This window comes from Cynocephalus volans, chromosome 5 (assembly GCF_027409185.1).
Source record: "Cynocephalus volans isolate mCynVol1 chromosome 5, mCynVol1.pri, whole genome shotgun sequence".
In the NCBI taxonomy this organism is placed as follows: Eukaryota; Metazoa; Chordata; class Mammalia; order Dermoptera; family Cynocephalidae; genus Cynocephalus; species Cynocephalus volans.
Genome location: NC_084464.1, coordinates 81,477,822 through 81,495,987, shown reverse-complemented (window position 1 = coordinate 81,495,987; position 18,166 = coordinate 81,477,822).

The following is an 18,166-nucleotide window of genomic DNA, read 5'->3' as shown; positions in this document are numbered from 1 at the left end:
CCCTGCAAACAGAAAAGAAAAACGAGCTGGAGTAGCTATTCTTATATCTGACAAAATAGACTTTAAACTAAAAACCATAAAAAGAGACAATGAGGGACACTACTTAATGATAAAAGGACTGATCCATCAAGAAGACATAACAATCATAAATATGTACGCACCCAATGTTGGAGCAGCCAGATTTATAAAACAAACTCTATTAGACCTAAAGAAGGAAATAGACACTAATACCATAATAGCAGGGGACCTGAACACTCCACTGTCAATATTAGACAGATCATCTAGGCAAAGAATCAGTAGAGAAACACAAGATCTAAACAAGACTCTAGACCAAATGGAATTGGCAGATATCTACAGAACATTCCACCCAACAACCTCAGAATATTCATTCTTCTCAGCAGCACATGGATCATTCTCCAGGATAGATCACATATTAGGTCACAAATCAAGTCTCAATAAATTCAAAAAAATTGCAATTATCCCATGTATCTTCTCAGACCACAATGGATTAAAACTAGAAATTAATAACAAACGAAACTCTGGAAAATATACAAACACATGGAAATTAAACAGCATTCTACTTAATGACTTATGGGTCCAAGAAGAAATCAAGCAGGAAATCAAAAAATTTCTTGAAACTAATGAAAACAATGATACATCATACCAAAACCTGTGGGATACTGCAAAAGCAGTATTGAGGGGAAAATTTATTGCATTAAACGCTCACTTCAGAAGAATAGAAAGATGGCAAGTGAACAACCTAACACTTCACCTTAAAGAACTAGAAAAACAAGAACAATCCAAACCTAAAGTTAGCAGACGGAAAGAAATCATTAAGATCAGAGCAGAACTGAATGAAATTGAAAACCAAAAAACAATTCAAAAGATCAACGATTCAAAAAGTTGGTTTTTTGAAAAGATAAATAAAATTGACAAACCATTAGCATGGCTAACAAAAAAAAGAAGAGAGAAGACTCAAATAACAAAAATTAGAAATGAAAAAGGCGATATTACAACTGATTCATCTGAAATACAAGGAATCATTCGAGACTACTATAAACAAGTATACGCCAACAAATTTGAAAATCTGGAGGAAATGGATAAATTTCTGGACACACACAAGCTCCCAAAACTGAACCGTGAAGACGTAGAAAATTTGAACAGACCAATAACAATAAAGGAGATTGAAGCTGTTATCAGAAGGCTCCCAACAAAGAAAAGCCCAGGACCAGATGGATTCACAGCAGAATTTTACCAAACATTCAAAGAGGAATTGACACCGATTCTTTACAAACTATTCCAAAAGATTGAAACGGACGCAAATCTCCCAAACTCATTCTATGAAGCAAACATCATCCTGATACCAAAACCAGGTAAAGATATAACCAAAAAAGAAAACTACAGGCCGATATCCTTGATGAATATAGATGCAAAAATCCTTACTAAATTACTAGCAAACAGAATACAGCAACACATACGTAAAATTATTCATCACGATCAAGTGGGATTCATCCCAGGGATGCAAGGTTGGTTCAACATATGCAAATCAATAAATGTGATACACCATATTAATAAACTCAAACACAAGGACCCTATGATCATCTCTATAGATGCTGAAAAAGCATTTGATAAAGTTCAGCACTCATTCATGACAAAGACCCTCTATAAGTTAGGTATAGAGGGAAAGTATCTTAACATAATTAAAGCCATATATGCCAAACCCACAGCCAATATCATCCTGAATGGGGAAAAGCTGAAAGCTTTTCCTTTAAGAACAGGAACTAGACAAGGATGCCCACTCTCACCACTCTTATTCAACATAGTGTTGGAAGTACTAGCCAGAGCAATCAGAGAAGAGAAGGAAATAAAGGGCATCCAGATTGGAAAAGATGAAGTCAAACTGTCCCTGTTTGCAGATGACATGATCCTATATATCGAACAGCCTAAAACCTCTACAAAAAAACTGCTGGAATTGATAAATGATTTCAGCACAGTAGCAGGATACAAAATCAACACACAATAATCAGTAGCATTTCTTTTCTCCAATAGTGAACATGCAGAAAAAGAAGTCAAGAAAGCCTGCCCATTTACAATAGCCACCAAAAAATAAAATACTTAGGAATTGAGTTAACCAAGGAGGTGAAAAATCTCTATAATGAGAACTACAAACCACTGCTGAGAGAAATTAGAGAGGATACAAGAAGATGGAAAGATATCCCATGCTCTTGGATTGGAAGAATCAACATAGTGAAAATGTCCATACTACCCAAAGTGATATACAAATTCAATGCAATCCCCATCAAAATTCCAAAGACATTTTTCTCAGAAATGGAAAAAACTATCCAGACATTTCTATGGAACAATAAAAGACCACGCATAGCTAAAGCAATGCTGAGCAAAAAAAATAAAGCTGGAGGCATAACACTACCTGACTTTAAGCTATACTACAAAGCTATAATAACCAAAACAGTATGGTACTGGCATAAAAACAGACACACTGACCAATGGAATAGAATAGAGAATCCAGAAATCAACCCACACACTTACTGCCAGCTGATCTTTGACAAAGGCACCAAGCCTATTCAGTGGCGAAGGGACTGCCTCTTCAGCAAATGGTGCTGGGAGAACTGGATATCCATATGCAGGAGAATGAAACTAGATCCATACCTCTCACCGTATACTAAAATCAACTCGAAATGGATTAAGGATTTAAATATACACCCTGAAACAATAAAACTTCTTAAAGAAAACATAGGAGAAACACTTCAGGAAATAGGACTGGGCACAGACTTCATGAATACGACCCCAAAAGCACGGGCAACCAAAGGAAAAATAAACAAATGGGATTATATCAAACTAAAAAGCTTCTGCACAGCAAAAGAAACAATTAAAAGAGTTAAAAGACAACCAACAGAGTGGGAGAAAATATTTGCAAAATATATATCTGACAAAGGATTAATATCCAGAATATATAAGGAACTCAAACAACTGTACAAGAAGAAAACAAGGAACCCGATTAAAAAATGGGCAAAAGAGCTAAGTAGGCATTTCTCTAAGGAAGATATACAAATGGCCAACAGACATATGAAAAAATGCTCAACATCACTCAGCATCCGGGAAATGCAAATCAAAACCACATTGAGATACCATCTAACCCCAGTTAGGATGGCTAAAATCCAAAAGACTATGAACGATAAATGCTGGCGAGGCTGCGGAGAAAAAGGAACTCTCATACATTGTTGGTGGGACTGCAAAATGGTGCAGCCTCTATGGAAAATGGTATGGAGGTTCTTCAAACAATTGCAGATAGATCTACCATACGACCCAGCTATCCCACTGTTGGGAATATACCCAGAGGAATGGAAATCATCAATTCGAAGGTATACCTGTTTCCCAATGTTTATCGCAGCACTCTTTACAATAGCCAAGAGTTGGAACCAGCCCAAATGCCCATCATCGGATGAGTGGATACGGAAAATGTGGTACATCTACACAATGGAATACTACTCAGCTATAAAAACGAATGAAATACTGCCATTTGCAACAACATGGATGGACCTTGAGAGAATTATATTAAGTGAAACAAGTCAGGCACAGAAAGAGAAATACCACATGTTCTCACTTATTGGTGGGAGCTAAAAATTAATATATAAATTCACACACACACATACACACATACACACACAAAGCGGGGGGGGGGGAAGAAGATATAACAACCACAATTATTTGAAGTTGATACAGCAAACAAACAGAAAGGACATGGTTGGGGGGGATGGGGGGAGGGAGAAGGGAGGGAGGTTTTGGTGATGGGGAGCATTAATCAGCTACAATGTATATCGACAAAATAAAATTTAAAAAAATAAAATAAAATAAAATAAATAAATAAATAAATCCGTTGATACAAACTGGTGTTCATTTATATCCAGTCTTAATCCGAAAAGAATTTGACTCAAGTTGTTTTTAATAATACAATCAATGTATAGGTAAAACATGCACAAGGCACTGACACAGCAGAGTGCTAGAAATATAGAATAAGTTTCAAGAACTTTGAAAGAACATTCACTGCTTCCACTGTAGAAGAATTCTGAGACTCAATTGGAGTCAGTAAAGCATGGTGAAAGAAGCCTTCCATCTGCCTGCCCTTTGCGTCCCTTCCTCAGAGACGTGAACCAACAATAACCAGAAAACAAGAAAGCATCCACATGCAGAAATTACCAACACTATTTTACAACTCATCCCCTTACCCATCTGCTCTGATGTTTTACTCTTTTCTCAATCCTTTTAGGGATGACAGTTCCATGTAATACCATGCAGCTGGAAATATGAGAGAAACCAACTATGCATTAGGGCTGGGATATAAAGTTAGTAACAGAAGGAAGGAAAAACATGAAAAAGTTATATGAATGGTACAAGGGAAGAACTACAAACTCCTTCAAATTGTTCCTGAATAAATTCTCTTGTACAGGGCAAGATCTTCAGGAAGTAGAATAAGAATAGCCCTCAGTCTGCAAGAGTCACATCCAACAGATGTCCTTTGACATTGTAACTTTAAGAACCAGCCTGAGATCTAAAAGGAAACATCAAACATCCATGATAATAAAAGGAATAAAAACAGATTCCATCTTGCTAATTGGTAATTAACATAAATAGCCATCAGGGGCCCTCTCCTCTTTCAACTACCCTAACATCTCCTTCAGCTGCATTATTCCCACTAATTTTTCAGGACTTCCCTCATCTTGAATAAATAACTTAATAGTGCAAACTAGATCTTGGACTAGAAAAAAAATCATTTAAATGAATTAAATAGGAGAAAACAATGTTAAAAGCCAAAATTCGTCGGTAAAATATAAAACTGTATGTCCACCTGTAAGGTGTGGACTCTGAACCGCAGTTATCTGAATTATTGATATGAAATACAAAATTGAAATGCTTCTCCAAAGGCAAAAAATAAGGAAAGAAAAACTATTAAAAAGAGACGATAGAAGTAGCAGAGAGAAAAAAAGATTCAATTTACTAATAATTGGTATTGTTAAAGTGTAGCTCAATATAAGTAGAGTATCAAAAGCAAAGGCTGAACAAAACAATGAATGAAAACTGTCCTGAATGTTTAGATCCAGGTCTGAGAAGTCTGTGATGAGATTCTCTACGTAACTGTGAGGCTGTCCTCTATTTGGTGTCTATCCTTCAGAACATAGCCAGAAAAGTAATAACAACACCTTGGGCAATAAATGTGGAATCACTGGAAGGTCTTTGCCTCAATCAGAAGAGCTCAAATATTTCCTGACTCTTAAGCTTACTAAAAATCTTCTTTAAAAAGCAGACAAAAATCCGTCATATCTTCATATGCAGCCTTGTATAATACCATGAGAAAGGAATCAGTGTCAGAAGCAAAGAAATGAGATAATTATTTTAAGGGACTTAATAAGGGCCATAGAATATTTAAAAAGTCTCAGAAATAGCTGATAGTCATCATCATCTTCATCACAACTCTCAGAGCAGTTTCACTATGTCACAGCATATAAGTGACAAGGAGATAAGTTTGCAAGTCATGGATAGAAGGCTTCTGTCCATCTTTAGTGCTAAAAATCTTTTCAAGATCTTGTTGTATCAGAGAAAAAATAACTTATTTTGTTGCAGTGATGTTACTAATCAAAAAAGAACAAACTCAGGCTGACCTGCAATGCCCCTGCAACACAAAATAGCAGAGGTATTGAGGCAAGATCTACATAAAGTCGAGGGCCAAAAGTTGTGACCTGAAATTCTGCTACTAACAAAATTGGTATTGATGTGCAAAGACAAAAGAAAGACATTCCGGGCTATTTAAGCTCTCAGACAGTATACAACTCATATGCCCTTCTTAAAATAAAACTTATTTCAAAATGTTTCCTAGAGGGAGTGATAAGTCAAATCAAAGAACTTAAGAGTCAAAAGCCATGGCATTAAGAAAATTCTAACCAAGACAAGAATAAGAAAAAGAAATAAAAATAAAGAAGCAAAGTTCCCAATATTTGCAGATGAAAGGATTGTCTTTTTGTAAAGCCCAGGATGATCAATATAAAAATTATTTGAATAGATAGCTCACTAAAGGAGCCAGTTTAAATAACATAAATAGATATTTTTACAGCTTGCTTTTTTCCCTGAAATGAAAGAAAAAAAATACCATTTTCAAAATAATAAAGTATAACAGATGCTTGGAAATAACAGAACAAAAATATGGAAACTACATGTAGAAAATCACCAGAATTATCAAAGGATGTATATATTAACTTGAAATGGAGAACTAATCCATGTTCCTAACAAAAAGACGAGGAAATACAGATGAGCTATTAAATACATTTAGAAAATTAAAAGCTTTTCTAAGTATGACACTAAAGACAGAAATCATAAAGGAAAGCACCGGAATAAACAACAATATCAAAATTTTTAATATCTGTAATCCAAAGACTCCATAAGCAAAACAAAATGGACACATCAACCTGGTAATAAACACTTGCAACCTATATGGAAAGCAAATAGATGGTAGCCTTGAAAGTATGAAGGACACATACAATTCAACATAAAAGCACATATCTCAACAGAATAATGGTGAGAACATCAATAAATTATTTACAATAGATGAAAGTAAATGGCAATTATGAAAAAAGGTTTAAGCATATTGGTTTTCTGGAGAAGAAAGTTCAGTCAAAGTCCTTGTGTCTTTTACAATCCTTGTCATCACTGTTCCAACAAGGATGAGGTAAATTCTAAAAAACTGTACTGCATTCCCAAGGAAAAGAAGTGCTTTAATTCCACCACCATAAGGATTAATCTTTCAAATAATTAAAATGTTCACCACACATGAATATCATGCCTTATTTACTTTCTTTTTTATTGTAAGTGTGCTAGGCTACATCCATATGACAAAGAGAATCAGCTCCGCTTGCCCCCTCTCCTGTGCATGTACTTGTGTGCGTGTGATGTGTGTATGTGCATCTCATCCTGTGCGTGTACTTGTGTGTGTGATGTGCGTATGTGCATCTCATCATGTGCGTGTACTTGTGTGTGTGATGTGTATATGTGCATCTCATCCTGTGCGTGTACATGTGTGTGTGTGATGTGTGTGTGTGCATCTCATCCTGTGCGTGTAATTGTGTGTGTGTGATGCGTGTGTGTGCATCTCATCCTGTGCATGTACTTGTGTGTGTGTGATGTGTGTATGTGCATCTCATCCTGTGCGTGTACTTGTGTGTGTGTGATGTGTGTATGTGCATCTCATCCTGTGCGTGTACTTGTGTGTGTGTGATGTGCATATGTGCATCTCATCCTGTGCGTGTACTTGTGTGTGTGATGTGCGTATGTGCATCTCATCCTGTGTGTGTACTTGTGTGTGTGATGTGCCTATGTGCATCTCATCCTGTGCGTGTACTTGTGTGTGTGTGATGTGCGTATGTGCATCTCATCCTGTGCGTGTACTTGTGTGTGTGATGTGCGTATGTGCATCTCATCCTGTGCGTGTACTTGTGTGTGTGTGATGTGCGTATGTGCATCTCATCCTGTGCGTGTACTTGTGTGTGTGTGATGTGCGTATGTGCATCTCATCCTGTGCGTGTACTTGTGTGTGTGTGTGATGTGCGTATGCGCATCTCATCCTGTGCGTGTATTTGTGTGTGTGTGATGTGTGTATGTGCATCTCATCCAGTTGGACAGGCTCATTCCCAGCAGCCTGGCAAAAATATATACAGCTTAAGGCCTACCTCCCCTGATAGGATACAAAAACACATGATGTTTTAGGTGCATATTTATTGAATAGACATAACGTGATGTTTTGCGAAGGGAGAAGAATCTATTGAAAGCACGATGCAGAAAAAATATATAGTAAGTAGGGAGAATGGCTGATTGATCAGATAGTTGACATCAGAAAGTCTCAAGAGGTATATACCAGAAACATGGCAGCAATACCATGTTCCTGCCTGATGCCATCATTTCTCTATATCCTGGTTCTATTTCATGAGTGTATTCTCTTCCACATCCCAAGTTTGCTTCCATCTCATAATGACTTTGTTAAAATGGTTATTTCTTTGTATCTAATTGCACCTGCTTTTCTTAAATCACCTTCAATATATCTAGGACATTCTGGAACTTTATAATAATATTTACTGTTTACTAAACTTTTACTACGTTCTAACAATTGAACCACTTTTTTGAATAATGCACTCATTTATTCATTATAGCTATTCGCTAAGGTCAGTACTAATATTATTGTCTTCATTTTTATGCATATGAATGAACTTGAACTGAAGCTCAGAGAAGCTAAATAACTCTAGTTTGTAAAAATGGAGACAGGATTCGAGCCAAATTAGTGATTCCAAAGCGCACACATTGTTTAACCTCTACAGTGATAATTCGTTCCTTTCTTTCCATCAACTTATTACCCTAAAATGGCTTCCTTTCTTTATACTCTCCTCAGGTGCTTGCAGTAATGTGACTGAAATGTCATATACAGTAATGGTGTTAGGCAAAAAGAGAGCAATTTGTAGAATAAGTATTTCCTGTAAAAGTGTCCATGACTATACAGATATCACCAATCCATATTCTTCCCTGAGTTGAAAGAAGCCTGGGGTTTCACACATGGAAAAGAATTTTATTAATCACATTTTTACTATGGGCTGGACACTGTGCTTGGTATGGGCATATAATTTAGGTAAGATCAGAGTGGTCTTTTTACTCATGGAACTAGCAGTTAGGTGGGTGTCTATTTTTTTTTTTTTAGCTCTGTCATGTTATACAAGTATTTCTATAGCATTTATTACATACCTCTATTACAGTAACTAATATATTACAATAGACATTAAATCATTTGTGAATTTCTGGAGGACAGGAGCAACGTCTTTTCTACTTTTGCTTACTCTCAAAGCCTAAGATAGTGTTTGGTACAAGGATATGTTCAATACATAAGTATTGATATTTTTAAGTTCTTTAACTGAAGTATCTAATATAACGAAATGCTGTATCATAGGCATAAATGCTCTCATTGTATCCAAGATCTCACACATCCCCAGCTTGAGGTAGAAAATCAGATCATGTGACTTCTAACAATAAAATTAATATGACTTCAAGCCCCCATTTGACACTCTGAGGGAGCCCTTCTTGAATTCCTGAGGTGTGTCCTCCCAGAAAAAATGTGTTTTATATCATTTTATCCTAATTATCTTCAAGATAGGTGACAGCAAGGCTCCCTAAAGCTGTGGACTCTCAGTCAATACACAGCAAGTTTCTGACTCAGCTGAACGCAGCTGCCACCACCATCAAAACACTGCAGAGCCAGTGGCCAGAGCATCAATAGTGCTGGCACCAAGACACAGCCAAGCAAGTGAGTCATCCAAGCACCGCACAGGAAGTGGGAAGGAGAATCCTCTATCTCACCCATCCAGTGCCATTTCTCTCCATTTTTTGTGACAATTGCACTATGGTTCAGTACAGCAAAAGTAGAGGGAGCCCTTCCTCTCAGTGCGAAATTCAGCAATGAGCACCCAGTGCTGCCATCGGCCTCAGAGCCTCAGAGCTCACAGCTCTCTTCTATCAGATATTGATAATCACCCAGTCATCCAGCACATGCCAACAAGAAACAGCTCAGTCAGAGAGTGATGGAATTGGGAAATGGCTGAAGTTAAAGAGAAGCTTTCCTTTTTATTTTTAATTGATGACATTTCATCTCTTCCTCTTTTAAAAATATCAAGTTCCCATAGACTTAACACCATACGTAACTAGAAATTTTGGTAATGTGTCCCCCAGTTTTGCCATAATATCTAATTCTCTGTAAGTCTCCCTGGATAAGTATTTCCTCTGGAATCACTAAATGTATATGTGTATGTATATGTATGTATGTGTGTGTGTGTGTATATATATATATCCTTTGAATAAAGTTGTCAACAAATATTCTCCCAAAGAAAGACCTCTGGGTGAATTAGGATAATTGCGTTCAGACTAGTTTTTGTCACATGAAAGAGAATATCATCCCTCTCTAAAACTATTACAAAATATTCAAAGTATAGTGCATTTCAAGTACCTTAATTTTTTTACATTTATTATAATTGTTAACTATTCTGATTACAAATATAATACATGTTCAATGTAAAAAGTATGGAAAATAAAGGAAATCAAAAATTCTCTTAATCATCCATGATCTTACCACTTAAAGACAGCAGCTCCTAAAATTTTGATGTATTTCTTTCCTGTCTATAAGATTAACTACCACCAATATTCAGACATTTTCAGACTGTTCTAATAAACTGTAAGAGCAAAGTAGTCAGGATTTTACTTCCAAGAGCATTTGAAGAGCTTCCTGGAAACAATGGGAGAATATATCCTAAGAGAAGAAGAAACACCAACCAACCCGACCTACTAACAAAGCCAGCAGTCAGCAGCGAAGGACACCAGGTCTGGCACGGAGATAGCCATTCAGGTTTGTCCTATGGTTAAGCTTCAATGGAATCCCAGGGAGTAGGATGCTACAAACGAATGACTGAAGACTACCTTCTCCAAGATCTCAGGAAGGTATTGGGGATGCAAGACTGTTCTATTTTTCTTTCTTTCTAGCTGACTGCAACACAACAAGGATAAGGAGCATTCTCTTTACTTCGGCAAAAACAGGTATGGCTTTGGCACACATCTTTGGCAGTGGTGGTTCCAGAACCACTGAGCAGCATTAATACCTCAAAAGCTCTAACATTATCAGCAGCACAGGGTACTCCAGAAAATAAAAAGGAGGACTTTGGGGGTAGGAGCAGGATTCTATCGGAGAGAGGAGAAAAGAACCAGGGAAATATAGAACAGTGCTGTCACTGCTTGTGCAGACTGTCAAACTACATGAGGTCTACTGGTATGCAGTAAGGAAAAGAATTTTTATTCTTCTCATAGAAAGAGCCAGGTTGTTAATAAAATGGGAAGGCAGCCTGGAGCATGCTCCTGAAGACAGAGAAACAAAGAGAACACAAAATTGCTTTGCATTACAAAGAATTTAAAATGACTTAGACATATCTGTAGAAAAATAATGAGAACTGTCCAGAAAAGAATAATGATGAAGAGGTCTGCAGAGAAGAGAAAAGAGATGGGCAGGAAGCAACTGTGCAAGGTGAAAGAAATGCCTGGTGGAAGAAACGACTAAGGGACGTGGAGAAGAGAGATGCTGTCATTTGTTTTTCGGTTGAAAGCTTGATGTGCTATAAACCTTCTCCATTGCCCTCAAACATTCAAAACAAGTGATGTGCTACACGATGCTCAGGAGAAATCAAAGCAAAGCATGTTTTGATGGAGTGAAAAGAAGGATGGCAAAAAGCAAGACATCAGCATCCTGCAGAAATAGGATTTGAATAGGAGGTGACTATGAGAATATAAACTTTTAGGAAGTAAAATTATATTATAAATTACCATATGATATTATCATAGAACATATTACTGTTTACACGTACATGTATATCAAAATTAGAGAAATAGTATTCTTTTTGACTTAAAGTATATCAACATGTTTTTAAGTACTCTTCTTTCATTTTAATAGCTGGGAAGAAGTTTGTAATAATATGAATGTAAATTTAATTGTTTGGGGGGTCCTTTTTGGTATTTTGTTTATTTGTTTTGTTTTTGGTTTTGCCTTTAGCTGTCTCCAGCTTGTGGACCTATGGGTTATTTTTAGGTCTTCATTATTATAACAAATGTTGTGATCATAATTGTGTGCTTATATTTGAGGACATCTCAGATTCTTTCTTTAGGATTATTTCTTAGAGTGGAATTCGGAAGTCTAAGAGTATGAAGGTTTTCCAAGCTTTTGATGCATATTGATAAATTGACCTCACAATGGATTATATGAGTTGGCCCTCCTGCCAAGAAACTTTGAGAGCATCAGATTCCTTTAATGTAATAAATACATACATGCTATATCGGACCTCATATTAAAGAGGAAACTAGCAAAATTAAACAATGAGAATTTATAACAGTCTCAAAAAGGTGAGTTGACATTGGGTTACAGAAAGGGTGGTAGGTACCAAGACAGCTTTAACATTTCCCTCAGCTTGACTAAACTTTAGACATGCTTCTTCCTGACACTAGGCTCTTGGCCTCCCTTTTTTTAGAGCATTTATTTTAGAAAATTTTAAAGTGTAAATTCTTTCTCTGCCCCTTTGAAATGTAAATCTTTTAAAAATCCTTTTGCTAGTTTTACGACTCAGGACTGTCTTTCTCAAGAACCTGGGAGCCATCCCTTTGAAACGTAATCATCAGGGAAGATAGTGCCCTTGTCTCCTCCAGGGGGAAGGAGGAGGCCTAACTAGGAGCCTAACTCTGTGGGAAGGTAGACGCCCCGGTCCAAGCTGTAAAGCTACCTCCTGTCATAAAATATGAGAAAGTTTATTTTTCCTTTGGGTAAGACCAATTAGCAAACAAAGGTGGCCTACAATTTCTCCACTCCAGCCTCTAAAAACTCCCAGCCTTTTGTTTCCATGGAGTTGAGCTCAGACTGAATTTTGGCCCTCTCTCCCATGACAATAGGCTTTTTTTTTTTTTTTCAAGGCCATGTTTTATTCAACAAATATTTGTGATTAATTAACATCTTAAGTGTTGGGGGTACAGCAATAGATAAAACAGTCTCTTGTCTCCTGGAGTTTAATTCTGGTGGGGGAACAGAGCACACACATTGAACACGTGAACAACTAAGAGAATTTCAGACAGTGACAGGGTATATGTCTTACATGTGAATGCTGTATGTGCCACGTGGTAAAAAACTTAAGGACTAGTCTAAGTGTTTCAGTTCTTTGGATCATACCTAACACCTACATGATGAGCACTGGAATGTTCTCACTGAATCTCCATTGAATAAGGGCCATCTCTCACATGACAATGGTCTTGAATAAAGTCTTCTTTCCTGTTCTACTTTCTCTAGTGACAATTTTAGCTTTAAGACTCCATAAAGCAACCCAGATAAGCAGAATATTTGTGCCTGACATAATTGCAATTACTAGTTGTTGTTAAAATAAAGTAAAGAAAAGGATTTTTAAAATTCTGTGTTATTTCTTTCACCTATCACAAATTTACAAAGTACTTTCAAGGCTATGGCTTTTAAATTTGTTTTTTACTTGGCAAATATTAAATTACTATAGGATCTTGTACAAAGCATGTAATTTCTCTAATTCTCTGTTTCCTAGGTTATAAAATGGGACTTGCTAAATATCTGTTAAGATTATCATAGATATAACAATCTAGGGTCTGATTCACTCTTTACAAAATTCTAAGTCACTAAAAAGATTGTTCTGTCACAGATTATGTTTCTACAACACTAATTAGCTCATGCACAATTGGGAGGTAGAGGAATTATATCAGTATAATGTGGACATAATATGTTCATATGCAATTTTTCTGTAAGCAAAGGGAACCAAAAAAGCAGAAGTAGAAACAGGACCTCAGCCTACAGCTGCTCACAAAGTAACAGCCCTTTCAGTTCTATTTTAATAAAATTTTAAATAAGTCCTGCACCAGGGAATCCCTTCCCAGAGAGGAACACTCAAGCTACCTATGGCTTTGTGTTGTGAGACTTTGCACTCCCCCTGAGGCCACCTTCAAAGCAGCCCCACTGGTTTAGATCCCTCCTTCCACCTACCTACTGGCCCTGTGCTAATTAACGTTTTCCAGCATTTTCACTGTATTTTCTCTGTATGTTTTCAGTGTCCTTTGTGGAAGCCTCTAGCCATACTGAACTGCCTGCCCAACAATCTGTTTTCTCCCAAGGTACCAAAAACTCTTTTGATTAGTGCTCTGGTCACAAAGTTGTGCTGCTGTGGGTGGTCTCCCTTCACCCTCACCTTCACTCTCATTCATTTTTCTCATTAAGTCCTATTACTCCTAGTGAAAATTTTTGCAGAACAACAAGTTTTGGGTTTTAGCTTTTTTCAAAAACACAGAATCTCCCTACTGATAATCATAACTTCTCCCAATCTACCAAAAATTTTTAAAATATGGAAATAAGTCTCTGTAAATTGCTCACCTATTTACGCAAAAATTATTTAAGTACTTGCCATGTGCCAGGCACTGTGCTCATCCCTTCTATTGCCCCATGTGAGAACACCTGAAAGTTTTGTAACTACGATAATAATGGAGATATTTCTGGTACATTTATATTAAGGTTTTCCACCCAAATATCATTTACATGCATAAAAACCCATTCCTGGACATAGAATTCATATTTTTAAAAATTCAATTTATTTTCCTATGTTGACAGAGATCTGTAACTCAGATTCCTTCTCACTGGTGCATCAGCATTTTCCCTGCCTCACTGTCATCAGGCTCTCAGGATAGGGATCAGCCCTGACAAGACCATCTCAATCAATTCTTACCTGGAAGCTCACTTCACAGCTGCTCGCTCTTTTACCTCCACATCCTCAGGCTTCATTTCACAGCTGTAGGCTTCAGTTAATAAACTAGGCCACTCTTGGCTATTCATCTTCCTGTAGCTGATTCTTAACAGAGCCTAAAACAAAGCAGACCTAAACAAAACACACACAGAGATACACACACACCTCGCACTAATTTTATTACAAACCAAACATTTCTCTATCAATTAAGAAAAAAATTTCCCACCTGATGCAGTATTTCAAGAGCTAGTATTTCAAATACTAAAGAAAACATTGTTTTTCAGCTCCATCAATTTACTTAGCCTCCCGTGACTAGCCTGTGTTAAAGAAAGAATTTTAGATTCTCAAATATATTGTTTGCTTTTATATGGACTGATAAAGGCACAAATGATATTGAAAGATAATCAAGGGTTCCAGTCAAGATTGTGGAGCAGACGGTTCCTAGTGTCGCTCTCTCCCACAAAGCAGCCAACTTGCAACTATTAAAAAAGCAACAACAGGAGATGCAAGATCTGCACTGGAACAGGCAGGAGCCGCATGCCACAGGACCCCATTCCAGGCCAGTGTTGGCTGCCAAGAGAGGCCTGAGAGCCAAGGGGCCCACACGCCCCAAGACAGCCATGCTGGAAAAGGCAGGTGCTATGGGACCTCCAGCCCAGGTCAGTCCCCACCACTTAGAGAGACTCAAGAGCCTGGGGGCCCACATGCCCCAAGACAGCCACACCAGAAAAGGCAGGCACTGTGGGACCTCCAGCCCAGGTCAGTCGCTGCCACTTAGAGAGACTTAAGAGCCTCTGGGCCCTCATCCCCTGAGACAGATGTGCTGGAAAAGACAGGTGCCACAGGACCCCAGCCCAGGCTAGTTCCTGCTGCCCAGAATTGGATGTCCCTTCAAGATCCAAGCCAGACATCAGAGTGAAATGAGTGGACTGTGATACCCCCGGCCACAGTGACAAAACAGCAAAAGAGAGATAACAGAAATATGAAAAATCAAGAAAATATATTATCAGCAAAGGAAAATAATAACTCTCAAGCTCTAGATCCTATAGAACAGGAAGTCTTTGAAATGACAGACAAGAAATTTAGAGCAACAATTCTAAAGAAACTAAATGAGATACAAGAAAACTCAAACACAATGAAATGAAAAATCTATCCCGGATCTGAAAGAAGAAATGTACATAGATATCAATGCTTTGAAAAAGAATGTAGCAGAGCTTGTGGAGCTGAAGGATTTATTCAACAAAATAAAAAACACAACAGAGCGTCTAACCAGCAGGCTAGATGAAGCAGAAGAGAGAATTTCCAACCTCGAAGACAGGCTGTTTGAAGTAATTCAGGCAGACCAGGAAAAAAAAAAAAAAGAATTTTAAAAATTGGAGAAAATCTAAGAGACATAACAGACAACCTTAAGCACTCAAATATCCAAATCATGGGTATTCCAGAAGGGGAGGAAAGAGGTTTCATTGAAAACAGATTCAATGAAATAATAGCAGAAAACACTCCAGGTATAGGGAAAGTCAGAGATCTCCAGATTCAGAAGGCCCAATGATCCCTAAACATATTCAACCAAAAAAGGTCCTCTTCAAGATATGTGGTAGTCAAACTGGCAAAATTCAAAGATAAAGAGAGAATCTTAAAAGCTGCAAGAGAGAAGCGGCAAGTCACCTATAAGGGAGCCTCAATCAGAATAACATCAGACTTTTCATCAGAAACCCTAAAAGCCAGAAAACAATGGGATGATATATTAAAAATACTAAAGGACAAAAATTGCCAGCCAAGAATACTTTATCCAGCAAGGCTATCCTTCCGAAGTGAAGGTCAAATAGTATATTTCTTAGACAAACAAAAACTGTGGAGTTCACTACCACACAACCAGCCTTACAAGAAATTCTCAAGGAGGTACTGGGTTAGATACCTCAAAAACAACCATCACTGCCATGAATACTAAAGAAAGAACAAAACTTACCAGTAAAACAAAAATGCTAACAATAAACAAAAAACATAGTTCTTCTACCACCCCAAGAAACCAACAAATGCAGAAGACAAACAGAAAATAGGCATTTCTCAAAGGAAGATATATGAATGGCCAACAGGCACATGAAAAAAATGCTCAACATCACTCAGCATCCAGGAAATACTAATCAAGACCACTTTGAGATTCTCACTTCACTCAGGATGGCTAATATTCAAAAGACTAAGAATGATAAGTGTTGGAGAGGTTGCAGAAAAAAAGGAACTCTCATACACTGTTGGTGGGACTGCAAAATGGTGCAGCCTTTATGGAAAATGGTATGCAGTTTCCTCAAACAATTGCAGATAGATCTACCATATGACCCAGCTATTCCACTGCTGGGAATATACCCAGAGGAATGGAAATCATCATGCCAAAGGGATAACTGTACTCCAATGTTTATTGCAGCACTATTTATGATAGCCAAGAGTTGGAACCAGCCCAAACGTCCATCATCAGATGAGTGGTTAAGGAACCTGTGGTATATCTACACAATGGAATACTACTCTGCTATAAAGAAGAATGAAATACAACTATTTGCAACAACATGGATGGACTTAGAGAAAATTATATTAAGTGAAACAAGTAAGGCACAGAAAAAGAAATACCACATGTTCTCACTTACTTGTGGGAACTAAAAATAAATAAATAAATAAATAAGCACACAAACAAACATAGGGGCAGGGGGGAAGAAGACATAGCAATCACAACAATTCCTTGAACTTGTTAAGACAAATGAACAGATACAACGTTGGGGGGAGAGTGAGGTGGGAAGAGGAATGAGTAAAGGGTCATGAAAATCGACTACAGTGTGCATTGGTAAGTTAAAAATAAATAAATAAAAAATAAAATGATAATCAATACCTTACCCTAATTCATAGTGGGGATGATAAAGGCGAACATGTCTTTAGAGTATGTATGAATGGGAGCACACCAAGATATGCATAAATATATGCAATACTGAAAATTTAAATAATAGTATCAACTCCCTCCCCACCCCAATCCACACACACAGAATGGGAAAATATGAATCTTTGTGCAAAGGACTGAATATTTGTGTCTCCCAAAAATTCATATGTTGAAATCCAAACCCCCAAGGATAGGGAGGTGGGGCCTTTGGGAGATGATTAGGTCATGAGGGCAGACTCCTCATGAATGGGCCTTATTAAAGAGGCCCAAGGGAGCTCGGTAGCTTCTTCCACCATGTGAGGACACAGTGAGAAGGCACCATGAATGAACTGGGAAGTGAGCCCTCACCAGACACCAAATCTGTCTTGATCTTGGACTTCCAAGCCTCCAGAACTGTAAGAAATCAATTTCTGTTGTTTATAAGCCACCCAGTCTATGGCATTTTGTTATAGTAGCCCACATGGAACTAAGGCACTTTGCTTAAAAAAAATTAATTTATGATTTTTAAGTAATTATTTTAAAGTTTCTTCCTAGATACTTGTGTAGTAAAAACAATAGCTTTTAAGAAGCATGTGACTCACCCTAACCCAAGAGCACAATTCTGAAGAAAGAGACTCAATTTCTACATAATAATAATAAGAACTAATTGCATTATAGTGAGGCAGTCTTTCACTTTACATTTTGGATAGGAAAATATGTTCTCCCTCCTTATAGTTTTAGAATATACCATCTCAGAGAATTAAAGCGTACTCTCCAGAACTGTATCATTTGTGTGCCTCTGAATCTTCTGTATGAGCAAAAGACTCAAGAGGCATATACTCAACCTACCCTGGTGGATACTCCTAGCAGCGACCACATCTCATGCTGCTGG